Source organism: Aricia agestis, chromosome 6 (genome assembly GCF_905147365.1).
Source record: "Aricia agestis chromosome 6, ilAriAges1.1, whole genome shotgun sequence".
In the NCBI taxonomy this organism is placed as follows: domain Eukaryota; kingdom Metazoa; phylum Arthropoda; class Insecta; order Lepidoptera; family Lycaenidae; genus Aricia; species Aricia agestis.
The window spans coordinates 16,215,027-16,230,529 of NC_056411.1; the positions used below are offsets into that span (position 1 = coordinate 16,215,027).

Genomic DNA, 15,503 nt, shown 5'->3' on the forward strand with positions numbered 1-15,503 from the left:
AGGAGTTCTCTCAGCACCTTCCGAACCACGGTATACCAGGTATATCTCGGTGCAAAATCTTACTTGTTGGTAGCATATGCTTAGAATACTTCTCACGAAACCGAAGTCACCACATGTTTCCCTATAAGTTTTGAGGAGTTCCCTCGATTACTTATGGATCCTTCATCAGATCACCACTTTTAAGAATATAATACCAAATTGGGATGATACCCTATATACCAAAAGAAAAATTTTGAAAATCGGTTAACAAACGGCGGAGTAATCGTTGAATATAAGAAAACGGACATAACACCTCCCCCATTTTGAAAGTCGGTTAAAATTGTAGCCTATGTGTTATTCTGATGTATTAGCTATTTTGTAAAGTTTCATTAAAATCCGTTCAGTAGTTTTTGCGTGAAAGAGTAACAAACATCCATACATCCACACATCCACACATCCATACATCCATACAACCATACATCCAAACAAACTTTCGCCTTTATAATATTAGTAGGATAAGAGATCACCCAGTGGTTGAAATTCGACCTCAAATAAAAAAATAATTATAAGTTTCAAATTTCAACGCCTTTCTATTGATACTAGAGATCTCCCGAAATTCGAAATTCGACCTTAGTTTCAACGACATTAGGACCACTACCTATATTTTGTAAAAAATATTGACTTTATCATTTTTTTTTCAACTCTTGTCTCTGGCCGATCTCAGACTGGCCGTGTAAGCATTGTCTAATAGTATCTTAGATTCAATAAAAAAAAACTATAATCCATTTTCAATTTGTCAACTTCAGTCAACTTGTTGGCAACAAACTTCAACCATAAATAAAAGAGTATAATTCGTATGTATAGGCTTGTCACTCAAAAATCTGTCATTTCCCATGTGTGTGTGTTATAGTGTGTGTAATGTTTTATTGGTTAAAAAAATGTATGATAAAAGCATTATTTCAAAATAATATTAGCTCGATGCACTCCTTCACCATATAAACTATAACTGTGCAAAATTTCATGCACCTACGTATTCCCATTTATCGTAAAAAGAGTTACAAAGTTTTTCGTTCGCGTATTAATATTATGATTCTATTGTCAAAATATTGACTTTATTATTTTTGGATTGATATTCTATTGTCAAAATATTGACTTTATTATTTTTGGACATACTTCCTACGAAAGTCTCAGATTAATAAACTCAAATAATGACTTTATTAATCTGAGACTCCTTCACCAAATAAACTATAACTGTGCAAAATTTCAATCACCTACGTTTCCGCATTTTTCGTCAAAAGGGATTCAAAATTTTTCGCTCGCGTATTAATATAAAGATTAGGCATTATTATCTATAGCACTACAGACGGATCACGGAAACTAAATCATGCAATAACTAGCAGCTGCTAGCTTTGCTCTCATCACGTAAATACCGCTGTAGTAAGGTAGCAGCGTAGGACAACGCCTTTGTGTTGATTGTGCGCCTAAATCAGGTATGGTTTTGTCGTACCCATCATAATCCTAAGTTCCAGCAAGAAAGAGTAAAAAAACGTTCATCCTCACTAACTTTCACTACAGTCTACGGCTTTGCTTGCGTACATTCAGTATCCCATAGAAACACTAATATTTCAAGATAAAAAGAACCACATAAGCTTCTCATTTATAACAGCAGCGGATTGGGATCAGGCACCCAAGTCTTATATATACCTACTTCGAATCTCGCATTTTTGCGGCTATTCATTTAGACAGCCTTACTAATTAAAGTACGTGGGTACAAGAAATGACCTCTAGCTTAAAAAAGCCCAATTAATGGCACTTTAAAAGTTCATACTGGAGAAAATCTTTATTTTCAAACAAAAATATAGGAAGATTGCCACCGATGGTTAAGTTTGCCCCACATTGGACGACTGCCAATGATGGCATTATTTGCCCAACATAGGATGTCAGACAATATTCTCCCCCGTGTGACGGCCGTGCTAAGGACACTGTTATAACGGCGGCGTCACACAGGTGTACCACGGCGGCCGTGGACCTCAGCATACCGGAGTGGGCGCACTTCGTCGCCGCCGCTCTGTTCCTGCTGTGGCTGGTGTGCGGCCGACGCCGCAGCAGCGTCCCCCAGCTGTCGTCATGAGCGCGTATGTAGAGAACCAAAAATCGAACAGAATTCAGAGGGACGAAGGGAATACAGCTATGTTATAGAGACCCAAATCTAAAATAAGTATAAGGCGAAATGGAAATAAAAAACAGAACGCTGGTCAGATGTCCAGTGTTTGGTTTTCAGCGATTACTTTTGTCCATAACCTCTCTTTGCTTCAGAATTAGCATAGAGAGATTTTGAATACCGTGAATTTTTGAATGCTCTCCGATACAATATCTAGCGTCTAGCGACAATTTATCCCTAAAACAAAAGAAGACCTTGCAAGCTGGTGTATAAGTAAGTTATAACCCACTATGTTACATATACGCATGCTTATTTTTCGTAGGCTACTTATCAACTCGCAAATTAAGATCGAGCAAAGCAAATTACACAAGCTGTAATCTTCTTTGTCTTCTAAAGGTATTCACATATGAGGTATGTTGTAAACTATTAAGTTTCTGTGTTCGCCATTGTTTTTGTTTTGTTTTAATAGTCATTATAATAGCGTTTAAATTGAAATTACTCTACAGACTTCAATTACATATTAATAGTTGGAATTGTACGTTATAACTTATAAGTTAAATGCTGTGTTTCATTGCCATGAACAGTTCATGGAAAATGTAGAGGTTTAATGAATATTTTGTTATAAGCCCAATTTATATAATTGGCATCAAAATTTAATGATGATTTCAACCCTAAAGAGGTTGATGATTTGTCCATCATGAGCCAATGTTAATGTTTGCTCATGAAGGGAAATATAGACGATCATGGAGGAGTCAGGAGCATTATAGCGCTTACTTTAAATAGCTGCGCAATCATGGATAAGTATAGATGTTTATAAATAACTTATTTTAAAATATACGGTTAAAATGAAATTAGTGTAAGCAGTTAATTTAATTATGATTATTTATTATGCGTTAACACGTATTTTTCCAAGCGTGCAAATTATTACGCATTTAGGCACACATAGTATGATTATTATCACTGCGATCGCCAGTTATAAAACAGAAACGCTTATCTTAGCGGTAGACAGGTAATCTGATTGCACGGTTGCAGTGCTAAAATATGTGAGAGAAATTCAGGTACACTTGAATTAATTTTGTTGATTAAATTCCTACGAATGTGGAAGAGAAAATTTTCAAGATACACACAACTGCCTACTAAGTAGGTTATGATTGGCAGAGATGTATAGTATAAACTGGACCACGCCGAAAAAGTACTTTTTTCAGATAAGTACTTAAATAGATAGCTTCGGGAGTATTTTCATTTGCGTTAACGAAGTCGCGGAAAATATGAAGATAATGATAAATTTTAATTCGTTTTTGGAATGTAGATCCATGATGTAGTCTGTCTGAAACGTTTGATTTTATCAGAGTGGGATTTTAGACGGGTGAACTTTTAGTAAAGTGTAATTATACAAAGTTACAAGTTTCTTAATTTTGCTTTGACTATTATGTGCACTGCTCCACATTATAAAACGTTTGAAAAAGAGGAAAAGCGCCATCTATAGAAGGCTGCCAGAAAGTTCATGGATCATGCGCTTAATGTTTCAATATGACGATAGATGGCGACTGTCTGCTCTAGATCATTTTATTATTTTTGTGTGCTATGGGGCAAAAAATATTTGTGTTTTTATGGAAACTACCTCCATCAAAAATAAATTTAATAAAATATTATATAATATATTAAAACATGTTATGCCCATTATGTTCCTCTTAAAAAAAATTAGTTAGATGATCCACACGCATTTGCGTACATATTACTACTTGAACTAGTCTCTGATGATATCGATTCTCAGTAATGGTGTTTATGGTAATATTGTTTATTTACATAACCGCTAATAAGTAGAACCTGCGGACCTTAGAAAGTTGTCCGTTTAGAGTTTAGATCTATGTAGATTAATAATATTAAACACGTTTGAAATCAAATGATATTTCTTGCCCTTTTGAAAGGTTTTGAATGCTTTTCCATAATAGTTCATGTGTAATTGCATTGTTAATTTCTTTATTGCCCAGTAAATTAATTTATTTTTATAGCTTTAAAGTGCATTTTTGATTGTATTTTAGGTTTACTTACTAGATATTTAATCACTTTGCACTTTTAGTGTCTGAAGCATGATCATCAAAACGTTAATTTGTTTACATACCTAATATTTTGATGTTTTACAATTTGTAATGCCTAAAATAATTTTAAAGCAAACACACACAAGTTGGCTCAAACTCCTAACCGGCGGAAATAGCAATAATATTTCACTGTACTTTTTACTAACTCGGGCATCTTATTAAACAAACAATGCTATAAGTAATATTTTATTAATTAACAATACTTTGTAAATTATTTGTAATCAATAATTACAGTCTAATTAACTTCCGGTCGCCAATTATAATTTTCCCAAAATGACTGACATTGTATGTAAAAAATTACTTTACCAAGTCGATTTCATGCATAGTATTTCGTGCGTTGTTGTATAGTGTTGTAAAATTAACCCGACAAGAGTTGTTTTATTTAAAATATGTCAAATTTTGGGTTTTATACTCAAAAATTTGGGGATCATATTATTTTAGCCTTTAAAAAAAATACACAGATAAAGAACGTTATTATCGTGCCTGTAAATATTGAAAAGCAATTTTATATTTGAATCCACTCTTAGTATTACTTCAGGCGCAAAAATACTAAACCGTCAAGCATGTGTAGTATTTTTTTTCTATTTACCAGACATTATATTATATATTGCAATTAGACCAAACCGTGACTCACAAGTATGCTTAAAATCAATCGTAGCTTAATAGCACATTATACACAGCATCTTTTAGATAAAAAGCTTTACTTTTTATGCACTTTTTAATCGATGAAGCTTCAAGCTTACATCGAAATTTCCAGTAAACTTTTAACCTTCATTTCATCTATTTGTCGTCATTGATGTTTTATAGCTTCAAATTTTTACTTTTGTCAGAGACCAGGGTCCTTATGCCAACATCTCAATATATAAAGACAAAGCCAAGATGCCTAGCGACGAGATGGCCAAATTTTCGGTAAAATAACAAATTCGATAGGAATGAAGTTATAAGGTACAAGAAAAATAATACATAATTAATTCGGATGAACATTCGCTCGAGTGGGCCATACGATGACCCGGCGTTGCTGTAAAAGCTCATGTAACTTTAATGCTTGTCCAGGTCAAATGAGGTCTTAAGTTACGTCGATCATGTAATTGCCGTGTGACCTGGTTGTGGTTGGGTTAAGTCATCTTGGTCAAATGTGTGGTGATCATTGACCACGCCTGTTTAGGTGTGGTTGCGTTGAAAATAATGATATCATCGCTTTCGGACGGATATACCCGACGGAATACGGACCCAAACTCCAAAAACATCTTTTCTTTCTGGAAATGTTTTCTTAGGTTCCGCTTATGATGTAATAAAACATGAAAAGGCGATGCGTTTTTAAGATAACATTGTTGAGTTTTATTCGTTTTATAAAAAGGTTTATCATTGACATCGTTATATATAAATAAATAAAACTTTATTTCAGACTAATTTTGTCCATATATTTGTTAGTAACAATTAGTAACAATTAGCTCATATAAGTATGTTAGTAGTGTTAGTAGTAATCACTATATTTTAATTTTTCGACATCAAGCCTATCCCTATCTCCATCCAGTGTTTTTGAATGGGACAGTCTAATATAGAGGCTAGTTCTAATTTAGAGGCCTTCAGAATGCTGTTTTCACTGCTACAAAGTCTCCTTTTTTTTATAAAATAAGGGGGCAAACGGGTCACCTGATGGTAAGCAACTACCGTCGCCCATGGACACTCGCAACATCGGAAGAGCTGTAGGTGCGTTGCGGGCCTCTTAAGAGGGAATACGCTCTCTTCTTGAGGGTTTGCAGGTCGTACAGGTCCGGAAATACTGCTGATATACTCTGCAATAACGAGGCTACTTTTTTGCGCATCGCTGCGTAAAGGCCGTCAACACGAGACTCGGCTAACATTAATTATTATTACCGACATACACAACAACTCCTAGCTCCTCATCCCTGGAAACTGCACATTTTGAGAACTAATAAAACTCCGTGTCTCGCAGTTACTGAATTAAAGACATGAATTGATGAATTGATGACTTAATGACAAGAATAATGATGGCTACTGATGACACATGTGCAATGAGCACATAGTGTGTGCAACTAAATCGCCTGTTTCGGCAGTCGGCACGTAGCACGGAACCCCTTTCATATTGAAATCATTCCCGACCCTAATTGTGGAACTAACAATTGTGTCTCTGCCGCGCATGCTAATAAGTAATAAGGTACGTTGAACTAACTGGACTTGCTGATTAGGGCTGTCCAACAAAACTTCTTGACTACATAAGCTCTTAATTAAATAATTGTAAAATGTAGGGTTTAGAATTTTGGATAACTGCTCGGACTACGTACTAGGCAAGTAAGTAGCAGCATAATCTACTTCTCTACCTTTACATTTCCTATGTAGTGGTAGAAAAGTTATTGTACAAGCAGATGGCGAACCTATGTAATTTGGTCGGTTATGTCAAGACCAGCCGACTGACCGACTAGACATAACATAACTCTACCAAACAATATAGATTTACCGTCTGCCTATAAACCAATTCCTTTATAAAATATGCAAAAATTGCAGTAAACTAGGCCTATAAGCATTAAGGGTTAGATTTGAATAACCTAAAATATTTCAGGTTTAATTTTAGCTACGCAATCGTTCTTCTGAAGTGGAAACTTAGAAGATGTTCAACCCTACACATCACCTCGTTAGTGTTTACATCTCTATAGATGTTGTTCAATGGATTGTGAATGAAACTGAATTGAAAATGCACCTCTGAGATTTTGTATAGTATCGTTTTCAACTATTCAAACAAGTATATATATGAATAGTTGAAAATGTTTATTAATTATTAGTATACAACATTTCACTTTGATCGTCTCCTTCGAGCCTCTTTTAGATGTTCTGTCCCTTTAAATCGAATAAGCTCGCAACAGCACCAAATCGGTCCTGTGGTTTTAAAGAGGGCATTTAGTACAAGTAATATAGAACGGGGACATAGTCTATGTCCCCGACTACCTCCCCCTTCCCCTCTTACTACGAAAAATAATACGGTTCCCGCGTATCGTCACTGTTAAGAGTAACGCAGTCTTCGCTGGGTAATCCAAATATTGCCCAAAATTTTATTAAATCAAGATTAGGAAAGATCTAGAATATTAAAGAATAATTAACTGCATTCCATTGACTGGTGCAACTAACCAGAAATGTTAAAAACATGTAGAAATTGCCTAGATGTAGTTGACCAATATCATTTTATATCTACTCGCAGTACGCATGTGGAGCAATTATAAGATGGTGATGAAATTAAAGTTATAACATGGCCACGTTTTTTCGTATTAAAAAATACTAGCTATTTGACCGAGCTTTGCTCGGTATTCGATAAAACATGAATAAAATGACATTTTCTAAAAATGATTCCTAGCTAGATCGATTTATCGCCACCGAAACCCCCTATATACTAAATTTCATGAAAATCGTTGGAGCCGATTCCGAGATTCCAATTATATATATACAAGAATTGCTCGTTTAAAGATATAAGATAAAAATTCCAAGTTGTGTCATGATTAGACAACATAATAGCTTGAATAAACACCATATTGAAATGAAATATTGTAAGCATTTAAAGAGAAATAACAATTTTTTTTTTCTAAAATTCTTAATTTCTGCGAAAAAAAGGTGAAAAAGCAGCATATTAAAGGTCGTCACGTTTTTCTTCTCCTACAATTCCTAACCACTGAAGCAATTCTTCAATTATTGCTTGCACTGTGAACGTGGGCGTATGCTTAATCCTCGTCCTCAAAAGGCGCCCGTATTACACTACCGGAAGAGCAGGAAGGGCGTAGGCAGGGAGATTTATGTGATGTGTGCACAGTGCACTTGATCACTTGTGTACGTAATACTTAACATGGGACTAAAATAACCATACTTTAGACCGGTTTTATGCGGCCTCTCTAGTTAGCCCAATATCAATTCAAGCAATTGTGAACTGGTTCGGTGCAGAGGGGCAGAATCGTCTATTATTGCCCATGGCGTCGATTGTGTATGTCATAGACAGCTTTGAATCACAGTGCATGGTTAGCTATTTATTTTGACCCAAGCGACACAGACAAATCTTCCAAATAGTAAGTAGTAAGTCAATAAACCATTACTATGGGATTGTAAAAAGTAAACCATACTCCATCAATTTCTGAAGAAATTACTAACTAACACGGGTATTCGACGTCATTATAGGTAACGTTCTTTGCAGCCAGTGCAGGGTCTCGTATACAAGTGATACAGCACACTGACAAGTGAACGTGTCACTGCACCCAAGTTGACTTCCGACTCTGAAGTGGTATTGCATAAACTCGTCCACTTGTCTTCAGACGACAAACGACGTATTATTGACTCTACATTTCCGTATTAGCTTGTCCATAACAATTTAAATCATTTTAAGTTACATCTTACATTACTGTAAAGATTTCGTTTTTTACTGCCACACTTTTTATGCCACACTGAGTCCTGAAGGATACAATGGAACCCAAGTAATTGAAATATACGTAAAACTAATTTTTACTAACTGAAACATACTCGTAAGTTAATCTACACAATGGCGATTCTTTAGGTTTCCTAATCAAAAAGCAGACTTTTACTAATATGAATTAGTTTTTTATGGGGGCTATGTATGTGTTTGCTTTTTTTTTGAAGTTTATATCAGACCATGAAACGATGGCTCGAAACGATCATTCGTAAATAAGTTGCCGATCTCAGAGAATATACGTTTTGGTAACTTCCAGAAAATTTTTAACTACTTTTATGTAATGACTAATGAGTAATCTAATAGGCAGTTAAATACTTTCATGATTCACCGGTTGATTTGCAAGTTAGAATGTCCATTGTGAAGTTTATAAGGAATGCGTATATCAATTTTCGTTATGCATAATGCATCTACGCTGTTTCGAACATTACTAGAATGTATAATTTCTTGCGCTCTCTATTTTAATGTGCATATAAATGTTTATATTTAATCTAAATACAAAATAAACCGTTATGTCAATTCTAACCTAATGCTACAGCCTACAGCTTTTAGTACCTCGTTTGTCTTTACTGGTTCAAGTAAATTTGCAGCTTATACTGGACAGTTTTACACAATGTTATGTTAATGAGTAAATATTAGTCTCCACTGTTGCATTCTTTCTTGAAATTCACCAACATTCATTCACATAATAAAAAATGCTATATTTCATAACAAGGGTCGGACACCGGTGTCGTGACATTACAGATACACAGTACCCCTCACGCAAGACCATATAGAAAGCTTGTTTTAATTCGTTAATCAACAAGCGCCTATCTCTCTACTCAAGCGACACTCGGGGCCCTTTCAAACTGTTCCATTCAGTGTGTAATTGGTCTATGACCTATACAATGATTAATAGTCTACTCTGCCTTCCTTATGTTTAGCAACGACGCAGGCAATTTCATATAGTTATGATGGCACATCACGAGTCGCTTTCTCCTCGCACAACCGTGTAAATCCATTGTCGATTCTTATTACCAGCTTATAAGGTTATAATGAAGTAAATAGTAACAGAAGTTGTTGAGAAAATTACTTAATAGAATATGATTTGTTGAGTTTTCTGGTGATTTTAGGTACGTTTGTAATTTGGTACAGTAGAGTTACATACATTTTTGCTTGCAAGGTTTTACTATTTAAGTAGACTAATTCGTTATATGTAATAAAGACATGTTATACAATGTGTCCCGACACCGGTGTCCGATCCTTTAATGTCATGATCTATGGCATATTTTATCGACAAATTGGCTCTAAAAATTTTTCTCTCTCTCACGGTTGTAAAATGGCAGTCATTTTAATTTTTCTCGGGCTTTCACACTAATCTGACCAGTACTTCACATGTAAATATCCTATGAAGATAAAAAAGGTCTCATTTGATAGCTGAATTTGTGGACTACGCTTACATAGGCAATATGTTATAAATTTTATGGAATTAAACATAGAAAAACCCAAGTTTAAGAAAAAAAAATGTGTATTTTTTATTAAAGGCTTTTTGTGGAAAATCTAGCAGATTAAACTGGTTCTTTTTTATTTTAAATAGATAGAGGAAGTTTTCATCTTCTAAAATTCTTTTACTTCAATGCTCTAAGTCAGATAGTTTAAAAGTTATATATAAATTATTATTTCTCCAACTTCTGAAAAAAAAAAATTTTCTCTGGCTTCATACTAATCTGACCACCTCATCATAAGAAAATCGTTATAGCTTCTAAACTATCTGACTTAAAACATTGAGGTAAAAGAATTTTAGAAGATGAAAACTTTCTCTATCTTTTAAAAATAAAAAAGAACCAGTTTAATGTGCTAGATTTTTTACAAAAAGCCATTAAAAAAAATACACATTTTTTTTTCTTAAACTTGGGTTTTTCTATATTTAATTTCACGAAATTTACGAAATTTATAACATATTGCTTATGTGAGCGTAGTCCACAAATTCAGCTATCAAATGAGACCTTTTTTTATCTTCATAGGATATTTACATGTGAAGTACTGGTCAGATTAGTGTGAAAACCCGAGAAAAATTAAAATGGCTGCGATTTTACAACCGTGAGAGAGAGAAAAAAATTTAGAGCCAATTTGTCGATAAAATATGCCATAGATCATGACATTAAAGGATCGGACACCGGTGTCGGGACACATTTTATTTTATTAGATTTGAAAGAAAATGTAAAAAAAAAAAACTGTTCTAATAATTTTGATAGGTATTAAAATCTCATCCTGTCGGTCAGTCGATCCTAATGACATCTTGTGTAGTTGCAGTGATGGGCACTGGGCCAATTTGCCCGTTTAAAACAGTTATTAAATCGATATATTTTGCTCTATGTAGAGTATTAAAATAATATTTAATACAAACTTTAGCTTTAATGAATCGTTATTATATAAAGAGGTAAATTAATATTTCCTTACATAAATACTCGCTGTGATTAACAACATTAACTAAGTTATTAATGTGCTGAACCTGAGCTTTATTAATACTAATTGCAATCCTTAATGATTTCTGACTCCGAGAATGAACAATTTGTGTTTATTTAGAACACCATAGATGTTAAATAATAGATTCGTTATTATAATGTTTGGCGTATGAAGTATTATTTTTTTAAGTCTTTGGTTAATGGGGCTAACCTAACCTAACCCACATATAAAAGTTTTAGGGCGGTTGTGTATCAGATTTTCCACACAACAGCTTTAATTATTTATATTACTTACATTCATCAGGAGTTTCAAATAAAAACCTGTCTGCCAGACGGTTAAATTCCAAGTAGCGCAAACACGCAATGGTAAATGTAATAAAAACAGTTTTATTAGATTCTGAAGCGATCACTACCCAGTCGAATGCTTTGTCTCTCCTTCTAATCTAAGTAAAGCTTTACATTTTCTGTACATTATCATTTCCTTGCGCACGTACTGGATTTCCCTTCCTTTCTTTATCATCTTTCATCTCTGTCATCATCACCAATAAACCCGTCGTCAATTAACCACGTCATTCTGTAACGCTTTCATTGGCGTCAATAATAAAGATATTAATTACTGTAAGTGGGTGTGACTTACATAATTTGACAATCGACAAATGACTCTATTATTTGTTGTTATTAGTTTTTACTGGTCAGATGGTCTAGAACTGTTTAGATTCTAAATTAAAGAAGTGAAGAGAGTGTCCTCTTACCACAACTTTCCTTCTTATGAAAACTTTTAATGCCCATTCTGATCAACCCCTTAGCGGCCTATAACTCATATTTAAGAGTTCATATGTCTAATCTCTTATGTTTTCACCAAAGTTTATGTCGCTAGACTCCTTTGCTTATGGGAGTTCGGGTGACATATTATAACATTTGGTGACAACACTCATGGGCGTACTGAGGGGGGGGGGGGGGGGGCAGCTGCCCCCGCTGGATCATGTTGACGTTCCTACTAAGTATATTATCTAGTACTTTTATCAATAAAAATTAAAAATTAAGAACGAATTTTTGCCATTTGTTTGCAATACAATATTTTTACAACTAAAAATTATAAATTTTTTATTCTTTATAAACACCTAGCTTATGAAAAATCTGATTTGCCCCCCCTGGCCCAGAACCTGGGTGATTTGCCCTTGTATGTGATTTCTAAATTTTCTTAAAGATTATTGTTATGTCTGTGTAGACCTTTTTTGTGTACTGTCCAATTTGTCAAAGCAAATGACCTCAGCGGTCAGTGGGAGCGGGTCAATCTAATAACGAGATAATAGCCTGTGTCATCTGTCAAGAGTCAAGACTCACGCACGATTAGCGCCAGATGACTGTTATAATCACTCAATTAATGTTTAAAATAACGAAGCATAGAATTTCATACTTTTGACATTTGATATGATGTTTTGTGCCTCGATTCGCCATTGTTTATATGAAACGCTTGGTTAAAGCCTACGAATTATAAAAACTAAGGAAACGTCACTCCCATACTTAAACCGTAGGAAAACGTTGTGGACATAATATTTTGTAAACCTTTGAAAATCTTTTAAACTTGTTCAAAAAGTGCACTTTTGGTAACCGTAGGAAAACGTTGTGGACATAATATTTTGTAAACCTTTGAAAATCTTTTAAACTTGTTCAAAAAGTGCACTTTTGGTAGCGATTGAACTTTTTAAAATACTGCAATTATTATCTGATTTATAAGGAGTGGATACTGATTAATTTTGACTTGATACATGAGGCATTTAAATGTCGACGACATAAAGAATGCCAAGTAAATTGCTTCTTGAAAATGTTTTCTGAAATTATTTATTTTCATTGAAAATTTAAACTTATTTAACGCTTATAGTCAGTACTAAACTTACTTACTATTGTTATTTTTATTGATTGAATCCGTAATCTATAAATTATATTGAATAGGTGCCTACAGCCTAATACAAAACCTTTTATACTTACTCTATTTAACTACATACAAATTCTGTTAATTCAATAAACATATTTAATTATGTCTGTAACATTTTCTTACAACATGTGCGACTGGCACATATCGCGTTACCATCGTCCTAAAAACCTGACGTTTGACGAGCAGTTTCGATTAACGAGCAAAAAACCGGGATATCTAATTGTATCTCTAATTGGGTTAACTCGATTTTCTCGGTACCACCCCGAATGTTTATACAACCTTATTCGCGATTTTATGACCCTATACCCCAAATACCTGCGCGCGCGCAGATAAACTCCGCGTCGACCCGCAGTTGAACCGGTAACAGGTACACACGGCGACGTCATTACATCACAAAAATATTTGCAACTTTCTACGCCGAAAGCGCTTTGCGTAATGAGCCCTCGATCGCCATGCGGTCGGTATCAATCGGCCCGATGGGTGATTAGAATCGTCAATAACAACGCTGGTGACATTGAGGCGGTGATATCGGTGCAGCGCCACACGGCCGCCGCACTCCGTCACGCGCGCGCGCATCCACTTCGCGACCGCCCGCCGCCGGGCCCGCGACATGCCCGCAGTGAAAGTGTTCAATATATTCGGTGGGCAGAAGCCGGCCGACAAGCACAAGGCTCCCCCCTCCGCTGGGACCGTCCAAAAATTCTACAGGACGTTTTCAGTCGCCCCCGAAAACTCGCCTGAAAAGGGCGGCAAAGTGACCGCGATCGCCGCCTGCCTCGAGAAGAAAATCAGTGACCCGCCTAAAGCTAGTGATTCGAAACCCTCGGCCAAACTTGTCGATTGTGAAGTTGTAAATAAGACTGAAGATTTGAGTGCACGGTTTCAAGCGTACGAAAACATCAGCTTCGGCCGAAAGGACGACAAGCTTTTGGAGGAAACGAAAGGATACTCCTCCATTTATGAAAATGTGACTGTCCTCGGTAAGCTTAGAACTATCGAAAAATTAGAAAAATCCCAGCATGAGTCGAAGTTAAATAAAGCTTTAGAAACTTTTGATAGAATTTTGTCTGAGTTTTCGTCTAGCACGTCGCTCTCTCCGGATTTAAACTCCTCTCATTTTATTGTGCCCAAATTGCAGAAGTCTAAAACTTGCAGTATCATTGAATCGCACTGTATATTAAAGAAAGCTAATTCGGACCCTGAAAATACTAAGAAAAGCAACCAAGTGTCACGAAATAATTCATTAGAGAAAACCACGAGTTTATGGAACCTTGACGACATGAAGGAGAAGGAATTATCGGCTCCTCTCAAGCCACTGTCGCTATTACCTACCGACAAAATGAATCCCGATAAATATGCAACATACAAGGTATCCTCCAAAAGCCCCCGGGCTAACAATTACATCAAAACGGAGGACCTAAAGAGACTCGACGTTAAAACTAGAATATTAAAAAAAACCTTGTCTAATCCGCCGTCGACACCCGTTCCGGTGGTTCCGAAATCAAAAATTTCTCCAAAAAAGTTGGAGCCAAAGAAACAAGTAAAACAGACAAAAAGCTTCGAAGGGCCGAAGGTGTATTCGGACAATCACTCGAAAGCGTCGATGCAAAAAGCGAAGAGTGTGTGGGAAATAGGCAACGAAATTATCGTTCCGTCCAACCTGGAAAGGACGAAATCTACAACTTCTATCGCGGGCTCTCCGAGCAAGATTCCGGTAGTTAGAAGTCAAATGTCACAAAATAAGTTCAGCAGCACGCGCGCTCTATTTTCTCCCACTCCGGTTGATCTAAATAACTTAGAACAGGCCAGAGAGTGTGCTCAGAGAAAAAAACCTACGACGCCGAAAAGTACTCCGGGAAAAATCGATGTAAACAAACAAGTGAAACAAAAATCACAGATCAATCTAAAAGCTGACGCCAAGCGCTCACCCGATAAGAACAAAAAAGAGGTGCTCGAAAAAAAAGGAGCCCCGGCCACGAAGTCATCGCTGAGAGATTACTCGGATGAAATCAGCGCCGTTCGCGCTAAGATCCAAGACAGAAAATTGAGCAACAAAAGGGACATCACAATGGGAATGCGCGAGGCGAAGGCGGAAGAAATCGATTCGGTCATGTCTCCCGTTAAGTACATAGTAAAAAAGTTGGAAATAAAAACGGCGATGGAGTCCAAACCCGATGCGGCCAACTTCGTCAGCTGCAAGGTGATCCCGCCGGTCCACAAGGAGATATGCGTCGCCAACACCACCTTCCACAACCACCTGAGCACACTCGTGAGCCGCCAGATCTGCTGCGTGCAGGCCAGGGACGACGCCAAGTCGTTCTGTGACAAGCACATCCACAAACACGACGAGAAGATATCGGACACGCACTCCGACTGCAGCGACGACTCCGGCCACGTGTCCAACGACACGGCCAACGACACC

At 36.2% G+C, this 15,503-nt stretch overlaps 1 protein-coding gene across 5 annotated transcripts in view; it reads left to right on the forward strand.

Moving 5' to 3' along the window:
* The window catches only part of LOC121728173 (unconventional myosin-XVIIIa), a 238,603-nt gene that overhangs the window by 170,235 nt on the left and 52,865 nt on the right, over positions 1-15,503 (forward strand). The gene's annotated exons all lie outside the window — the stretch shown is intronic.